The following is a 19,218-nucleotide window of genomic DNA, read 5'->3' on the forward strand; positions in this document are numbered from 1 at the left end:
GGAAAAGCTAGTCAATGCCTTCTTGGCAAAGTTCTTTCCACCTCAAAAATTGAGTAAGCTTAGAGTGGAAGTCCAAACCTTCAGACAGAAGGATGGAGAATCCCTCTATGAAGCTTGGGAAAGATACAAACAATTGATCAGAAAATGTCCTTCTGACATGCTTTCTGAACGGAGCATCATAGGTATTTTCTATGATGGTCTCTCTGAACTATCCAAGATGTCTTGGGATAGCTCTGCTGGAGGATCTCTTCATTTGAAGAAGACGCCTACAGAAGCTCAAGAGCTTATTGAAATGGTTGCAAATAACCAATTCATGTACCCTTCTGAAAGGAATCCTGTGAACAAAGGGACAAATCAGAAGAAAGGAGTTATTGAGATTGATGCTCTGAATGCCATTCTGGCTCGAACAAGATATTGACTCAACAAGTCAATTGATTTCTCAAAGTCTGCTGGAATGCAAATGCACCAAGCGTACTAAGGATGCTTCATCTGAAGAAGAAGCTTATGATCCTGAGAACCCTTCAATGGAAGAGGAATTACCTAGGAGAACCCTATGGAAACACCTATAATTCTTCATGGAGAATCATCCAAATTTCTCATGGAAGAATCAAGAGAAGACCTCAACAAGGTTTCAATACAATAATGGTGGAAGAAACAGGTTTAGCAATGGCAAGCCTTTTCCATCATCTTCTCAGCAACAGACAGAGAATTCTAAGCAGAACCCCTCTGACTTAGCAACCATGGTCTCTGATCTAATCAAAACCACTCAAAGTTTCATGACTGAAACAAGGTCCTCCATTAGGAATTTGGAGGCACAAGTGGGACAGCTGAGCAAGAAAGTTACTGAACTCCCTCCTAGTACTCTCCCAAGCAACACAGAAGAAAATCAAAAAGGAGAGTGCAAGGCCATCAACATGGCCAAATTTGGAGAGAAGGAGAGGAAGTGAACGCCACTGAGGAAGACCTCAATGGGCGTGCACTGACCTCCAATGAGTTCCCTAATGAGGAACCATGGGAATCTGAGGCTCAAAATGAGACCATAGAGATTCTATTGGACTTACTTCTGCCTTTCATGAGCTCTAATGAGTATTCTTCCTCTGAAGAGGATGAGTATGTCACTGAAGAACAAGTTGCTAAATACCTTGAAGAAGCTAAATGACAAGTTATTTGGAAATGAGACTTGGGAGAATGAACCTCCTTTGCTCACCAAAGAACTGGATGACTTGTCTAGGCAGAAATTACCTCAAAAGAGACATGATCCTGAGAAGTTTTCAATACCTTGTACCATAGGCACCATGACCTTCAAGAAGGCTCTGTGTGACTTAGGGTCAAGTGTAAACCTCATGCCTCTCTCTGTAATGGAGAAGCTAGGGATCTTTGAGGTGCAGCTGCAAGAATCTCATTAGAGATGGCAGACAACTCAAGAAAACAAGCTCATGGACTTGTAGAGGATGTTGGTGAAGATTGAAGACCATTACATCCCTGCTGATTTCATAGTCCTAGAGACTGGGAAGTGCATGGATGAAACCATCATCCTTGGCAGACCCTTCCTAGCCACAGCAAAGGCTGTGATTGATGTTGATAGAGGCGAACTGATCATTCAAGTGAATGAAGAATCCTTTGTATTTAAGGCTCAAGGATATCCCTCTGTCACAATGGAGAGGAAGCATGAAGAGCTTCTCTCAAAACAGAGCCAACCAGAGCCCCCACAGTCAAACTCTAAGTTTGGTGTTGGGAGGCCACAACCAAAACTCTAAGTTGGTGTTGAACCCCCACTTCAACTCTAAGTTTGGTGTTGGGAGGTTCCCACATTGCTCTGATCATTTGTGAGGCTCCATGAGAGTCATCTGTCAAGCTACTGACATTAAAAAAGCGCTTGTTGGGAGGCAACCCAATGTTATATTTTGACTATTTTCTTTTGTTATTTTATTTTTTTTGTAGGTTGATGATCATGAGAAGTCACAAAATCAATTGAAAAAGCAAAAACAGAATGAAAAACAGGAAGAAAAACAGCACACCCTGGGGGAAGAACTTACTGGCGTTTAAACGCCAGTAAGAGTAGCAGTTGGGCGTTTAACGCCCAGTCTGGCACCATTCTGGGCGTTTAACGCCAGAAAGGGGCACCAGACTGGCGTTAAACGCCAGAAAAGGGCAAGAACCTGGCGTTAAACGCCAGAAATGGGCACCAGCCCGGCGTTTAACGCCAGAATTGGCTCAAAACGTGATTTTGCTTGCCATTTGGTACAGGGATGACTTTTCCTTGACACCACAGAATCTGTGGACCCCACAGGATCCCCACCAACCCCACCACTCACATCCATCCTTCATAAAACCCCACCTACCTCACCATTCAAATTCAAACCACTTTCCCACCCAAACCCACCCTCTTTGGCCGAACACAAACGCCACTCCCTTCTTCCTCATTTCTTCTTCTTCTACTCACTTCTTTCTTCTTTTGCTCGAGGACGAGCAAACCTTTTAAGTTTGGTGTGGTAAAAGCGTTGCTTTTTCATTTTTCCATAACCATTTATGGCATCCAAGGCCGGAGAAACCTCTAGAAAAAGGAAAGGGAAGGCAAAAGCCTCCTCCTCCGAGTCATGGGAGATGGAGAGATTCATCTCAATGGTGCATCAAGACCACTCTATGAAGTTGTGGCCATGAAGAAGGGACAACTTTGATCAAAGGTTGGACCAAGTCCTCTTAGACATTTATGAAGAGGGCGTTCAATGAAAGAGAGATTCAAGAGGGAAGCCGGTTCAACTGAAGGCATGACCTCAAGCCCATCACTAAGAAAAGGATGGAGCAAACAAGAGACCCCACTCATCATGAAATCCTTGAGATACCTCAAGGGATGCACTTTCCTCCACAAAACTATTGGGAGCAACTGAACACCTCCCTAGGAGAATTGAGTTCCAACATGGGACAACTAAGGGTGGAGCACCAAGAACACTCCATTCTCCTCCATGAAATTAGAGAAGATCAAAGAATCATGAGAGAGGAGCAACAAAGACAAGGAAGAGACATTAAGGAGCTCAAGCACTCCATAAGACCTTCAAGAGGAAGAACAAGCCGCCATCACTGAGGTGGACCCGTTCTTTAATCTCCTTGTTCTTTATTTTCTGTTTTTCGAATTTTTATGCTTATGTTTGTCCATGTTTGTGTCTTATGATCATTAGTGTCTTAGTGTCTATGCCTTAAAGTTATGAATGTCCTATGAATCCATCACCTTTCTTAAATGAAAACTGTTTTTAATCACAAAAGAACAAGAAGTACAGGATTTCGAATTCATCTTTAAAACTAGCTTAATTAGTTTGATGTGGTGACAATACTTTTTGGTTTCTGAATGTATGCTTAAACAGTGCATATGTCTTTTGAATTTGTTGTTCATGAATGTTAAAATTATTGGCTCTTGAAAGAATGATGAAAAAGGAGACATGTTACTGAGGATCTGAAAAATCATAAAAATGATTCTTGAAGCAAGAAAAAGCAGTGAATACAAAAAAAAAAGAGAGGAAAGGAAACGAAAAAAAAAAGAAAAAGAAAGAAAAAGAAAGAAAAAGAAAGAAATAAAGTTGTGATCCAAGGCAAAAAGAGTGTGCTTAAGAACCCTGGTGATGAGCGGATAATTTGTACGCTTTTTGGCATTGTTTTTAGTATGTTTTTAGTATCTTTTAGTTAGTTTTTAGTATATTTTTATTAGTTTTTAATTAAAATTCACTTTTCTGGACTTTACTATGAGTTTGTGTGTTTTTCTGTGATTTCAGGTATTTTCTGACTGAAATTGAGGGTCCTGAGCAAAATCTGATCCAGAGACTGAAAAGGACTGCAGATGCTGTTGGATTCTGACCTCCCTACACTCGAAGTGGATTTTCTGGAGCTACAGAAGCCCAATTGGCGCGCTCTCAACGGCATTGGAAAGTAGACATCCTGGGCTTTCCAGCAATATATAATAGTCCATACTTTGCCCAAGATTTGATGGCCCAAACCGGCGCTCAAAGTCACCTACAGAAATTCCAGCGTTAAACGCCGGAACTGGCATAAAATTTGGAGTTAAACGCCCAAACTGGCATGAAAGCTGGCGTTTAACTCCAGAAAAGGTCTCTACACGAAATTACTTCATTGCTCAGCCCAAGCACACACCAAGTGGGCCCGGAAGTGGATTTTTCTGTCATTTACTCATTTCTGTAAACCTTAGGACACTAGTTTACTATTAATAGGATCTTTTGACATTGTATCGGTACCTTATGACCTCATGACATTTTTTACACGTTTCTTGTATACTTTCCACAGCATGAGTCTCTAAACCCCATGGTTGGGGGTGAGGAGCTCTGCTGTGTCTTGATGGATTAATGCAATTACTACTGTTTCTTATTCAATCATGCTTGCTTCCATTCTAAGATAATACTTGTTCTTAATCCAGATGAATGTGATGATCAGTGACAATCATCATCATTGTCAACCATGAACGTGTGACTGACAACCACCTCCGTTCTACCTTAGATTAAGTAGTTATCTCTTGGATTCTTTAATCGGAATCTTCGTGGTATAAGCTAGGACTGATGGCGGCATTCAAGAGAATCCGGAAGGTCTAAACCTTGTCTGTGGTATTCTGAGTAGGATTCAATGATTGAATGACTGTGACGTGCTTCAATCTCCTGAAGGCGGGGCGTTAGTGACAGACGCAAAAGAATCACTGGATTCTATTCCGGCCTGATTGAGAACCGACAGATGAATTCCGCTATGCTGTGACAGAGCATATGCAATCGCTTTCACTGAGAGGATGGGAGGTAGCCACTGACAACGGTGAAACCCTACACACAGCTTGCCATGGAAGGAGACTTGCGTGTTTGAAGAAGAAGACAGTAGGAAAGCAGAGATTCAGAAGATGGAGCATCTCCAAACCTCAACCTATTCTCCATTACTGCAAAACAAGTAACCATTTCATGTTCTTTTGCTTTTCACAATCAATCCTGATAAATTCTGATATCCTGACTAAGATTTACAAGATAACCATAGCTTGCTTCAAGCCGACAATCTCCGTGGGATCGACCCTTGCTCACGCAAGGTATTACTTGGACGTCCCAGTGCACTTGCTGGTTAGTTGTGCGGGATTGCAAAAGTGTGATTGCAATTTCGTGCACCAAGTTTTTGGCGCCGTTGCCGGGGATTGTTCGAGTTTGGACAACTAACGGTTTATTTTGTTGCTTAGATTAGGACTGTTTTTGTTTTTGTTGGTTTAGAGTCTTTTAGTTGAGTCTAGTTCATATTTTAAGTTTGGTGTCAATTGCATGCTTTTGTTTTTCTTTTAGTTTTTCGAATTTGCATGTCCTTAGTTTCTTTTTGATCTATAAAAGTTCTAAGTTTGGTGTCCTCTTTTGTGTTTTTCCTTTAAAATTTTCGAAAAAATTAGTGTTTGATTTTCTAAAATTTTAAGTTTGGTGTCTTTTTGTGTTTTTCTCTTTCCTCTTTTCAAGAATCAAATCTTTTTCATAAAAATTTTTCAATCATATCTTTTTAATTGCTATTTTCAAAATCTTTTTAATTAACTAATTGATTCAGTTCTCAATTTGCTTTGATCTCATTTTCCCTTTGATTTTCGAATTTTTTTTATTTTATTTTCCTTTTGTTTTATTTTATTTTATTTTAATTTTTTTCGGTTATTTCAAAAAAAAAACAAAACAAAATTTATCTCTTTGCAATCATTATCATTTCCCTTTTGTCCAGCATGGACTTAAGTGGAATTAATCAGTCCAAAAGGACTCTGGGGTCTTATGCTAACCCCATTACAGCTGCATATGGGAGTAGCATCTGTATACCTCCCATCAAAGCAAGCAGCTTTGAGCTAAACCCTCAACTCATTATCATAGTGCAGCAAAATTGCCAGTATTCCGGTCTTCCACAGGAAGAACCTACTGAGTTTCTGGCACAGTTCTTACAAATTGCTGACACAGTACATGATAAAGAGGTGGATCAGGATGTCTACAGACTATTACTGTTTCCATTTGCTGTAAAAGATCAAGCTAAAAGGTGGTTGAATAACCAGCCTACAGCAAGCATAAAGACATGGAAACAGTTGTCAGACAAATTCCTGAATCACTTTTACCCTCCAAAGAGGATGACACAGCTAAGGCTGGACATCCAAGGCTTTAAACAAGAGGATAATGAATCCCTTTACAATGCCTGGGAGAGGTATAGAGGTATGCTAAGGAAATGCCCCTCTGAAATGTTTTCAGAGTGGGTACAGTTAGACATTTTCTACTATGGGCTTACAGAGAAAGCTCAGATGTCTTTAGACCACTCAGCTGGTGGATCTATACACATGAGGAAGACAATTGAAGAAGCTCAAGAGCTTATAGACACTGTTGCTAGAAACCAATATTTGTACTCTAGCAATGAGTTCTCTCCAAAAGAGGAAGTCATGACAGTAGTCACTGACTCTAATCCTCAAGAACAGATAATGGAGCTTAATCAACAACTACTCCTGATGACAGAACAGTTAGCAGAATTTAAAGAGATGCTCCATGAAACTAAAGTTGCTAATAAGAGCATAGAACTACAGTTGAATCAAGCAAAACAGCAAATATCTAAACAGATAACAGAGGAGTGTCAAGCAGTTCAATTGAGGAGTGGGAAGAACTTGAATACCACTGCTCAAAAGAGCAAAAAGCCAAATAAGGAACAAATGACAGAGGACAACCAAACCACTGTTCAAAATCCCTCTGAGGACAGTAAGAGCCCAGAGAAAAATATTGGCGTTCAAACGCCAGAAAGGGAAGGAAAGTTGGCGTTAAACGCCCATTCCTTGCCCAGTTCTGGCGTTCAAACGCCAGAAAAGGGGGAAAAGTTGGCGTTAAACGCCCATTTTCCACCCTATCCTGGCGTCCAAACGCCAAGGGAAAAACAGACACCCGAGAGTGCTGACAGTAATCCCTCTAACAAGGCTTCTTCAACCACTTCTGTAGGGAATAAACCTGCAGCATCTAAGGTTGAAGAATATCAAGCCAAGATGCCTTATCCTTAGAAACTCCGCAAAGCGGAACAGGATAAGCAATTTGCCCGCTTTGCAGACTATCTAAGGACTCTTGAAATAAAGATTCCATTTGCAGAGGCACTTGAGCAAATACCTTCTTATGCTAAGTTCATGAAAGAGATCTTAAGTCATAAGAAGGATTGGAGAGAAACTGAAAAAGTGTTTTTCACTGAAGAATGCAGTGCGGTCATTCTAAAAAGCTTACCAGAAAAGCTTCAAGATCCTGGAAGCTTTCTGATACCATGCACATTAGAAGGCACTTGCACCAAGACAGCCCTATGTGATCTTGGAGCAAGCATCAATTTAATACCTGCATCCACTATCAGAAAGCTTGGGTTGATTGGAGAAGTCAAACCAACCAGGATATGCCTCCAACTTGCTGATGGCTCCATTAAACACCCATCAGGCATAATAGAGGACATGATTGTCAAGGTTGGGCCATTTGCCTTTCCAACTGACTTTGTGGTACTGGAAATGGAGGAGCACAAGAGTGCAACTCTCATTCTAGGAAGACCATTCCTAGCAACTGGACGAACTCTCATTGATGTACAAAAAGGGGAAGTAACCCTCAGAGTCAATGAGGATGAGTTCAAGTTGAATGCTGTAAAAGCTATGCAGCATCCAGACACACCAGATGACTGCATGGGCACTGACATCATTGACTCTCTGGTAGAAGAGATCAATATGGCTGAAAGCCTAGAATCAGAGCTTGAGGACATCTTCAAAGATGCTTAAACTGATCAGGAAGAGCCAGAGGAGGCAAAGGAATTTTCGAAAATTCCTCAGGAGGAGGATAAACCTCCTAAGCCTGAACTCAAACCACTACCATCATCCCTGAAATACGCATTTCTGGGAGAGGATGACACTTTTCCAGTGATTATAAGCTCTGCTTTAAATCCACAGGAAGAGGAAGCACTGATTAAAGTGCTAAGGACGCACAAGACAGCTCTTGGGTGGTCCATAAGTGATCTCAAGGGCATTAGCCCAGCTAGATGCATGCACAAGATCCTGTTGGAGGATAATGCCAAACCAGTGGTTCAACCACAGAGGAGGCTAAATCCAGCCATGAAGGAAGTGGTGCAGAAAGAGGTCACTAAATTACTGGAGGCTGGGATTATTTATCCTATTTCTGATAGCCCCTGGGTGAGCCCTGTCCAAGTTGTTCCCAAAAAGGGAGGCATGACAGTGGTTCATAATGAAAAAAATGAACTGGTTCCTACAAGGACAGTCACAGGGTGGCGCATGTGTATTGATTACAGAAGACTCAATACAGCCACCAGAAAGGATCATTTTCCTTTACCATTCATAGACCAAATGCTAGAAAGATTAGCTGGTCATGATTATTACTGCTTTTTGGATGGCTATTCAGGCTACAACCAAATTGCAGTAGATCCCCAGGACCAAGAGAAAACAGCATTCACTTGCCCTTCTGGCGTGTTTGCCTACAGGAGGATGCCTTTTGGTCTGTGCAATGCACCTGCAACCTTTCAGAGGTGCATGCTCTCTATCTTCTCAGATATGGTAGAGAAATTTCTGGAAGTCTTCATGGATGACTTTTCAGTATATGGAGACTCATTTAGCTCCTGTCTTAATCACCTAGCACTTGTCTTGAAAAGGTGCCAAGAGACTAACCTGGTTTTAAACTGGGAGAAATGTCATTTTATGGTGACTGAAGAAATTGTCCTTGGGCACAAAATTTCATGCAGGGGAATAGAGGTGGATAAGGCAAAGGTAGAGGTAATTGAAAAATTACCACCACCTGCCAATGTTAAGGCAATCAGAAGCTTTCTGGGGCATGCAGGATTCTATAGAAGGTTTATCAAGGATTTTTCGAAAATTGCAAAACCTTTAAGTAACCTGCTAGCTGCTGACACGCCATTTGTGTTTGACACACAGTGTTTGCAGGCATTTGAGACCCTGAAAGCTAAGCTGGTCACAGCACCAATCATCTCTGCACCAGATTGGGCATTACCATTTGAATTAATGTGTGATGCCAGTGATCATGCCATTGGTGCAGTGTTGGGACAGAGGCATAACAAACTTCTGCATGTCATTTATTATGCTAGCCGTGTTCTAAATGATGCACAGAAGAATTACACAACCACAGAAAAAGAATTACTTGCAGTGGTCTATGCCATTGACAAGTTTAGATCCTACTTAGTGGGATCAAAGGTGATTGTGTACACTGACCATGCTGCTCTTAAATACTTACTCACAAAGCAGGATTCAAAACCCAGGCTTATAAGATGGGTGTTGCTTCTGCAAGAGTTTGATATAGAAATAAGAGACAGAAAAGGGACAGAGAACCAAGTGGCTGATCATCTGTCCCGGATAGAACCAGTAGCTGGGACGTCCCTCCCTTCTACTGAGATCTCTGAGACTTTCCCAGATGAGCAACTTTTTGCCATTCAGGAAGCTCCATGGTTTGCAGATATTGCAAACTATAAAGCTGTGAGGTTCATACCCAAAGAGTACAGTTATGTGCAGAGAAAGAAACTAATTTCAGATGCCAAGTACTACCTTTGGGATGAACCATATCTCTTTAAGAGATGTGCTGACGGAGTGATCCGCAGGTGTGTACCCAGAGAAGAAGCACAAAGGATCCTATGGCACTGCCATGGATCACAGTATGGGGGACATTTTGGAAGTGAGCGAACAGCCACTAAAGTTCTCCAGTGCGGCTTCTACTGGCCTACTCTCTATAAAGATTCCCGAGAGTTTGTGTGTAACTGTGACAGTTGCCAAAGAGCTGGTAACCTGCCTCACGGATATGCCATGCCTCAACAAGGGATATTAGAGATAGAATTGTTTGATGTATGGGGAATTGATTTCATGGGACCATTCCCACCATCATACTCAAACACTTATATTCTGGTGGCAGTGGACTATGTATCTAAGTGGGTAGAAGCAATTGCTACACCCACTAATGATACCAAAACCGTACTGAAATTCCTCCAGAAAAACATTTTCAGCAGGTTTGACGTCCCCAGAGTGCTAATCAGTGATGGGGGCACTCATTTCTGCAACAAACAGCTATACTCTGCTATGGTTAGATATGGAATTAGCCATAAAGTGGCAACTCCGTATCATCCACAGACAAATGGGCAAGCAGAAGTCTCTAACAGAGAGCTAAAAAGAATCCTGGAACGGACTGTAATGGCCCGAAGAAAGGATTGGGCAAAGAGCTTGGATGATGCTCTGTGGGCATATAGAACAGCATTCAAGACTCCTATAGGAACCTCCCCATACCAACTAGTATATGGGAAGGCCTGTCATTTGCCTGTAGAACTGGAACATAAGGCCTACTGGGCAACCAGATTCCTAAACATGGATGCACAGTTAGCGGGTGATAAAAGGCTGCTCCAGCTAAATGAGCTAGAGGAGTTCAGACTCAATGCCTTTGAAAATGCAAAAATTTATAAGGAAAAGGCAAAGAAATGGCATGACAAGAAGTTGTCAACCAGAGTCTTTGAGCCAGGACAAAAAGTTCTGCTCTTCAACTCCAGGCTCAAATTGTTTCCAGGAAAACTCAAATCCCGATGGAGGGGTCCGTATGTGATTACAGGAGTATCACCATATGGATATGTTGAGCTTCAGGATATTGATTCTGACAAGAAGTTCATTGTTAATGGACAGAGAATCAAGCACTATCTTGAAGGAAATTTTGAGCAGGAATGCTCAAAACTGAGACTTGAGTGATTCTCAGTGAAAGTCCAGCTAAAGACAGTAAAGAAGCGCTTGCTGGGAGGCAACCCAGTCATTAGAAGGTTGTATGAATTGTTCTTACAGAGGCAAGTATCAAAAATGAAGAAATTCACAGAGTTACAGAAGGATTCAGCTCAAAAAGCAGAGAAAATGAGCTTACTGGCGAAAAAACGCCAGTAAGGGACATTTTGGGCGTTAAATGCCAGAATGGGCACCATTCTGGGCGTTTAACGCCAGTAATGGTACCATTTTGGGCGTTAAACGCCAGAATGGGCACCATTCTGGGCGTTTAACGCCAGGTGTGCAGCATCCTGGGCGTTCTGAAAAACGCCCAGTGATAAAGGATTTCTGGCGTTTAACGCCAGCCAGGGCACCTGGCTGGGCGTTAAACGCCCAAAAGGGGTAGCAAATGGGCGTTAAACGCCAGAATGGGTGCCATTCTGGGCGTTTAACGCCAGAAAGGTGGGGGGACCACATTTTTGTTTTCAACTCAATTTTTTTCAAACTTTCCTCTTTTTAACCATACTCTTCTACATAAATGCACTTCAACCTTTCATCATTCACTTTCAAATCTTCACAAATCAAAACCATTCTTCAAATCTATTTCAAATTAATCCCAAATCTTCTTCAAAAACTCACCCTTTTCTCAATTTCTCCCCATATCTTCTCAAATTTTCTTTCAAATTCTTATTTTTTTCGAAATCTCTTCTCCCCCCCCCCTTATAAATTCACGTTTGGAACCCCCTTTACCCACACCATTCGAATTTCCTCTTTCTCTCTCTCTCTTCTTTCTTTTCTTTTGCTTGAGGACAAGCAAACCTCTAAGTTTGGTGTGCTTTTCCGTGATCACTAAGCCAAGATTCATCAATATCATGGCTCCTAAGGGAAAACAAACCAATTTAAGAGGCAAGAAAGAGAGTAATCCAAAGAATCTTTGGAATCAAGAGAAGTTCTTAACCAAAGAACATGAAGACCATTATCACAAAATAATGGGTCTGAGGTCAGTGATCCCGGAAGTTAAATTTGATCTGAAAGAAGATGAATATCCGGAGATCCAAGAGCAAATTCAAAACAGAGGATGGGAAGTTCTGACCAATCCTGAAATAAAGGTTGGAAGGAACATGGTTCAGGAATTCTACTCAAATCTGTGGCTAACAGATAAACAGAGAATGACTGGAACTGCTTACCATACCTACAGAACCATGGTCAGAGGGAAAGTTATGTACTTCCATCTGGACAAAATAAGAGAAATCTTCAAGTTACCCCAACTACAAGATGATCCTGACTCCTTCAATAGGAGGATGGTAAGAGTAGATAAAGGGTTGGATCAAGTTCTAGAGGACATATGCCTCCCTGGGACTAAGTGGATAACCAATTCAAAGGGTGTCCCAAACCAACTCAAGAGGGGAGACCTCAAGCCAATTGCAAGAGGTTGGCTAGACTTCATTGGGCGTTCCATATTGCCCACTAGCAACCGTTCTGAGGTCACCATCAAGAGAGCAGTGATGATTCATTGCATTATGCTTGGAAAAGAGGTGGAGGTCCATCATGTGATTGCTTGTGAGATCTACACAATTGCAAATAAGAATTCCACTGAAGCCAAATTGGCTTATCCAAGCTTGATTTCCTTGCTCTGTAAAGAGGCTGGGGTGAAGATGGGAGTAGATGAGTTCATACCCATTGAACACCCAATCACCAAGAAGTCAATGGAAGGACAAGTGCAAGACAACTCCATCAAGAGGAGGGCGCAGGAATTCCTCCCTGAATTCCCAAGAATTGACTACTGGTCCAACCTAGAAGCATCTATTAACAAGTTGCAAGAGACTATGGAGCAACTGAAGGAAGAACAGCAGAATCAAAACTGCATGCTCTGCAAATTGCTGAAGGAACAAGAGAAGCAGGGGCGTGAACTCCAAGAGTTGAAACGCCAAAAGTTCTCCTCTCAAGCTGAGGGAGCATCCACTTCTCAAAATCAAGGTTGTTGAGTCCTAACTCTGTGAAAACCTCTATCATTAGGAGCCTATTTTTTGAGCGTTTTTCTTGTTTTGTTTTCTATTTTTATTTATTTTTTAGTTTCATCTTATATCTATATTTGAGTCTTGTTCTTAGTTCATAATTAATAAAATCTATGCCTTAAAGTTATGAATGTCCTATGAATCCATCACCTCTCTTAAATGAAAAATGCTTTAATCACAAAAGAACAAGAAGTACAGGATTTCGAAATTTATCTCTGAAACTAGTTGAATTGGTTTGATGTGGTGACAATACTTTTTGTTTTCTGAATGAATGCTTGAACAGTGCATATATCTTTTGAATTTGTTGTTTTAAGAATGTTAAAATTGTTGGCTCTTGAAAGAATGAGGAGAAAGAGAACTGTTATTGAGGATCTGAAAAATCATCAAATTGATTCTTGAAGCAAGAAAAAGCAGTGAAAAAAAAATTCGAAAAAAAAAAGAGAAGAAAAAGAAAAAGAAAAAGAAAGAAATAAAGTTGTGAACCAAAGCAAAAAAGAGTGTGCTTAAGAACCCTGGACACCTCTAATTGGGGACTTTAGCAAAGCTGAGTCACAATCTGAAAAGGTTCACCCAATTATGTGTTTGTGGCATGTATGTATCCGGTGGTAATACTGGAAGACAGAGTGCTTTGGGCCACAGCCAAGACTCATACACTAGCTATGTTCAAGAATCAATATACTTAACTAGGAGAATCAATAACACTATCTGAGTTCTGAGTTCTTATAGATGCCAATCATTCTGAACTTCAAAGGATAGAGTGAGATGCCAAAACTGTTCGGAGGCAAAAAGCTACTAGTCCCGCTCATCTAATTGGAGCTATGTTTCTTTGATATTTTGGAGTCTATAGTATATTCTCTTCTTTTTATCCTATTTTGATTTTCAGTTGCTTGGGGACAAGCAACAATTTAAGTTTGGTGTTGTGATGAGCGGATAATTTGTACGCTTTTTGGCATTGTTTTTAGTATGTTTTTAGTATCTTTTAGTTAGTTTTTAGTATATTTTTATTAGTTTTTAATTAAAATTCACTTTTCTGGACTTTACTATGAGTTTGTGTGTTTTTCTGTGATTTCAGGTATTTTCTGACTGAAATTGAGGGTCCTGAGCAAAAATCTGATCCAGAGACTGAAAAGGACTGCAGATGCTGTTGGATTCTGACCTCCCTGCACTCGAAGTGGATTTTCTGGAGCCACAGAAGCCCAATTGGCGCGCTCTCAACGGCGTTGGAAAGTAGACATCCTGGGCTTTCCAGCAATATATGATAGTCCATACTTTGCCCAAGATTTGATGGCCCAAACCGGCGTTCAAAGTCACCCTCAGGAATCCCAGCGTTAAACGCTGGAACTGGCACCCAAATGGGAGTTAAACGCCCAAACTGGCATAAAAGCTGACGTTTAATTCCAAGAAGAGTCTCTGTACGAAAATGCTTCATTGCTCAGCCCAAGCACACACCAAATGGGCCCGGAAGTGGATTTTTATGTCATTTACTCATCTCTGTACACCCTAGGCTACTAGTTTTCTATAAGTAGGACCTTTTTCTATTGTATTTGATCATCTTGGGATTATTTTAGATCCTTTGATCATCTGGGGACATCTAGTTCTTAGATCATTGGGAGGCTGGCCTCACGGCCATGCCTAGACCTTGTTCTTATGTATTTTCAACGGTGGAGTTTCTACACACCATAGATTAAGGTGTGGAGCTCTGCTGTACCTCGAGTATTAATGCAATTACTATTGTTCTTCTATTCAATTCCGCTTGTTCTTGTTCTAAGATATCATTTGTTCTTCAACTTGATGAATGTGATGATCCGTGACACTCATCATCATTCTCACTTATGAACAAGGTGACTGACAACCACTTTTGTTCTACAAGCAACCAAGGCTCTAGTGAATATCTCTTGGATTCCTGATTGCACGATGCATGGTTGATCGCCTGACAACCGAGTGCTCGCCTGACAAACGAGCCAACCATTCCGTGAGATCAGAGTCTTCGTGGTATAGGCGAGAACTGATGGCGGCATTCAAGAGAATCCGGAAGGTCTAAACCTTGTCTGTGGTATTCTGAGTAGGATTCAATGATTGAATGACTGTGACGTGCTTCAAACTCCTAGCAGGCGGGGCGTTAGTGACAGACGCAAAAGAATCAATGGATTCTATTCCGGCCTGACCGAGAACCGACAGCTGAATTCCGCGTGCTGTGACAGAGCATATGCAATCGTTTTCACTGAGAGGATGGGAGGTAGCCAATGACAACGGTGAAACCCTACACGAGCTTGCCATGGAAAGGAATAAGAAGGATTGGATGAAGACAGTAGGAAAGCAGAGAGATGGAAGGGAAGGCATCTTCATGCGCTTATCTGAAGTTCCTACCAATGAATTACATAAGTATCTCTATCTTTATCTTTTATGTTATTTTCGTTCATCACCATATCCATTTGAGTCTGCCTGACTAAGATTTACAAGATGACCATAGCTTGCTTCATACTAACAATCTCCGTGGGATCGACCCTTACTCGCGTAAGGTTTATTACTTGGACGACCCAGTGCACTTGCTGGTTAGTTGTGCGAAGTTGTGTAATGCCATGGAATTGAGCTACCAAGTTTTTGGAGTTCATGACCGGGGATTATGAGAGTTGTGAAAAGTATTGTTCACAATTTCGCGCACCAAACGCCCCTTCTTTTATGCTTATGACTATTTTTTCAGCCAGTTGAATATTACTTTTTCTTTTACTTCTTTTGAGACCGACTTGTTGTGGTCGTGTAATGTAGCTCCATCCCAACTCCATTCAAACTCCTGGGGTTTTATCAAGATTTTTCAATTGCTTTGCCAAGAGCTGGACGTCACACCTTCTCAAACTCTCTTTCTATATCTCTTTGTTTTGACTAAGCCTGGGACTACCAAAAAGAAAGCTTCCTGGGTTTCTTTTAGGTCTGCCTAGGGACATAAAGTTTTTTCTATGTATGATGAGTCCTTTAGGGACTTTAAGAATTACTTCTTTAAGGTCCGGGCTATTGAGGGAGCTCGGCCATTTTTCTTGGAAGCAAATAATAAGCCTGGCTTCCCCTTGTGTTGACAAAAGAATGTGGTAGTGTCTCGGTATACATGGGAGATGCTTGACGAGATCGAGCAGTCTTTTGTAAATGTCTTGGAGGATATTTGGGGGGAACCTCCCCATCTTGATACTAAGAAGTTTTTGGGGAATCCATCCCTTGTCCAAACTATGCTGGGTATTGATCAATATATTTTGCTCTGTTTTTATTTTGCTTCTTTCTTTTTCCCGTTTGTGACCTGCTTCTATGGTTGATTTTGTTTTTCAGAGATGGCCAAGAATAATGACTCTATGAAGGCCTTTAAAAAGGCAAGGAAGGCTACGACGGCCCAAAACATCTCGGCCAAAGAAGCTGGGGAAGGGTCTTCCCGAATTCCTCTTAAACAACCTGTGTCAAACTCTCCTGGACCGAGGAGGATGATCCCTACCCCTCGGGTCCACGTGCTCGATCCTCCCTAGGCTTCTGCTACTGTTTCTTCTCCTACGGCCGCTCCTCCTCCAAAAAGACCCCGGATTGTTGAGCCTTTTAATCTAGACGCTCCCAACTTTGATGCTGTCGGGTTTGTTGATCAACAAATTGGTCCTTATGGTGTCATGCCTACTGATGATGTATCCATTCTTCGTCACTTGGATTTTATCACTCGGAGTGGCATTAAACTGGCACACATGGGAGCAGCTTTATACCGGACCGCTCAAGATCTTCCTATCCATGCTACAAAGGCCTTTATGGAGGAGGCCAAGTCAAAATTTGATAGGATTAAGGGCTTGAAGGAGAAGCTTGAGGTGAAAGTGGCCAAGTTGGAGAGAGAGTTGGAGGGGAAGAAGACACGGGCTGTAGCCTTGGCGGCTTCTGCCAAGTTGTTTGAAGATATGACTTTGAAGCATAAGGATAGCTATGTTACGACTTACAGGGAAATGATGGGTCTTAGGAAAGATTTGGGGTCTGCCCGAGCTGACTATACCGAGCTCCAGGGTCATTTGTTGGCAGTGTAAATGCTGCTTATGAGAATCTAAGGGACCAAGTTCGAGTTCTTGTGCCCGATCTTGACCTTACTTTTTTCAGCTTGGACAACGTCGTAAAGGATGGTAAGATTGTCCCAGATGACCCTGATGATGATGAAGTTGACCCTTCTCCTGTTCCTACTACCAAAGTCTCTGTCGTGTCGTCTTTTCCAACGCCTGCAACTGAGGTCGGTCATTCCGAGTCAGATTCTGATGTTTAGATCCTGAACCGTCCTGATGGGACTGTTGATGCCGTCCCTCTTCAAACTCGTCCTCCTTCACCTCAAGATGCCGCCATTCGAGAATCTTTGAGTCCATTGTAGTTTTTGTTTATGAATCTTGATATGTATAGCCTGGTCTGTGGGCCTTAAACTCTTTTTATTTTGTTGCCTCTGTCTGCTGGATACTTTTAGTTGCTTCTCTATTAGCAACTTTATTTTTGAAAAAACAAAGGTAGTTTTTCAGGCTCTTTGGGGTTGACTTCAGGTGGCCTCTTGAGTTCTGTTATTATTATAACCTTGTTTCTTGTATGATATTCTTGTCTGCACCTATCTAACACCTTTTATGTCTTTTGGAGTGTTGGAGCCTTGTCATCCGACCTCTTTCGATCGCCTTCGTACTTGCATACTTGTAGCTTGATTCTTTTGAGGTCGTAGATTTCTGGGTCCAACTTGGATGCCCTCTGTCGGCCGACCTCTTCATCTCGCCTTGAAGTTATTTATAGTAATCCATTTTGCTTGGACCTTTGTCAGGTCTTTATTCTATGGATTTACTTTTGTGTAACTTTTGGCATTTTGGTTGGTCCGAATTTATCATGTCGGTCCCTTCTAAGTTATTTTTAGTGATCCATTTCATTTGGACCTTTGTCAGGTCTCTTTTATGGATTACTTTTTATAACTTTGTTTGTGGGAAACCGACTTCCTTACATCGGTCCCTTCTAAGTTATTTCCAGTAATCCATTTCATTTGGACCTTTGTCAGGTCTCTTTTATGGATTACTTTTTATAACTTTGTTTGTGGGAGACCGACTTCCTTACATCGGTCCCTTCTAAGTTATTTCTAGTAATCCATTTTATTTGGACCTTTGTCAGGTCTCTTTCATAGATTACTTTTTATAACTTTGTTTGTGGGAGACCGACTACCTTACATTGGTCCCTTCTAAGTTATTTCTAGTAATCCATTTCATTTGGACCTTTGTCAGGTCTCTTTTATGGATTACTTTTTATAACTTTGTTTGTGGGAGACCGACTTCCTTACATCGGTCCCTTCTAAGTTATTTCTAGTAATCCTCTTTTTTAGGGCTGGCCAGGCCTCTTTCCAGGGATTTACTTTTTATAACTTTGGTTTTGTGGTCGACTGGTCCGACTTCTTCATGTCGGTCCGTCTTTTAAGTTATTTTTTAGCAACCTATTTTTTATTAAGACCTCGTCAGGTCCTTTCCTATGGGTCACTTTTGATAACTTCTTGCATTTAATCTGTTTTTGTCGCTTTTCATCTTTGCCGATTTTGTAGAAATTAGGTTTGATCCTCGCTCGGTTGACCTTTGATGAATTCAGTTTTCATCTTTGTTGGTTTTTATCGTGATCGGGCATTGAATTTAGTTTTCACTTTTGCCGATATGTAGCTCTATAATCGGGCGATGAATTTTTTGCATTTCAGATTAATGTATCTCGATAAAGGATTTGTAGAAAATCTAAAAAAACTTTGTTCAAAAAGAAAATATCCAAATATATACATGTGGGAGTTTTACCCCTCTAAGTTAGGTATTTTGTGGATCTTGGCTTGGTGCATCGTTAAAAAACCTTGTTTAAGGAAAAAGAGTGCACTTCATCCTAAGATCCTTTACCACCTCCTAACTGTAGTACCTTCTTAAGTTGCAAGCGTGCCATGACCTTGGGAGCTCTCGCTCTTCGAGTTCGGATAGCTTGTAGTAGCCTCTTCTGAGTACTTCTATGACTCGGTAGGGTCCCTTCCAGTTTGCTGCCAGCTTTCCTTCTCCAGGTCGAGTTGTTCCGATGTCATTTTGGATTAGGACGAGGTCGTTCTCGACAAAACCTCGTGGCACTACCTTTTGATTGTATCTTGAAGCCATTCAACGTTTTACTGCCTCTTCCCTGATTTGAGGAATTTGACTTGTCCAGATCCTTAAGGGAAAGGACCCAGAAGGTGGAGTCCCCATTTTGCGAATGGCCAGGGTGATGTTACGATGATAAGCTCTTCTGGTGGGGCAATATGAAAGTTGGCATGTTTCTGACATGGTGAAAATGTCTTCACGAATTCTGTCGCTTCTTTTTGTAGAGTCGGCCAATAGAATCCGGCCCGGAGTACCTTTTTGGTAAGAGCCTGTGCTCCGAGATGGTTGCCACAGATGCCATTGTGTACTTATTCTAAAACTTCCTTTGTGTTGGAGGTCAGCACAC

General features: G+C 41.5%; 1 non-coding gene across 1 annotated transcript; it reads right to left on the reverse strand.

The window, feature by feature from the left end:
- Window positions 1–55: 55 nt before the first annotated feature.
- On the reverse strand, window positions 56–163 carry LOC130984818 (small nucleolar RNA R71). The gene has a single exon (XR_009088725.1). It is a non-coding gene; the product is annotated as a small nucleolar RNA R71 (small nucleolar RNA).
- Between the last annotated feature and the right edge of the window lie 19,055 nt (window positions 164–19,218).

The sequence above is a fragment of the Arachis stenosperma genome, chromosome 5 (genome assembly GCF_014773155.1).
Source record: "Arachis stenosperma cultivar V10309 chromosome 5, arast.V10309.gnm1.PFL2, whole genome shotgun sequence".
NCBI lineage: Eukaryota > Viridiplantae > Streptophyta > Magnoliopsida > Fabales > Fabaceae > Arachis > Arachis stenosperma.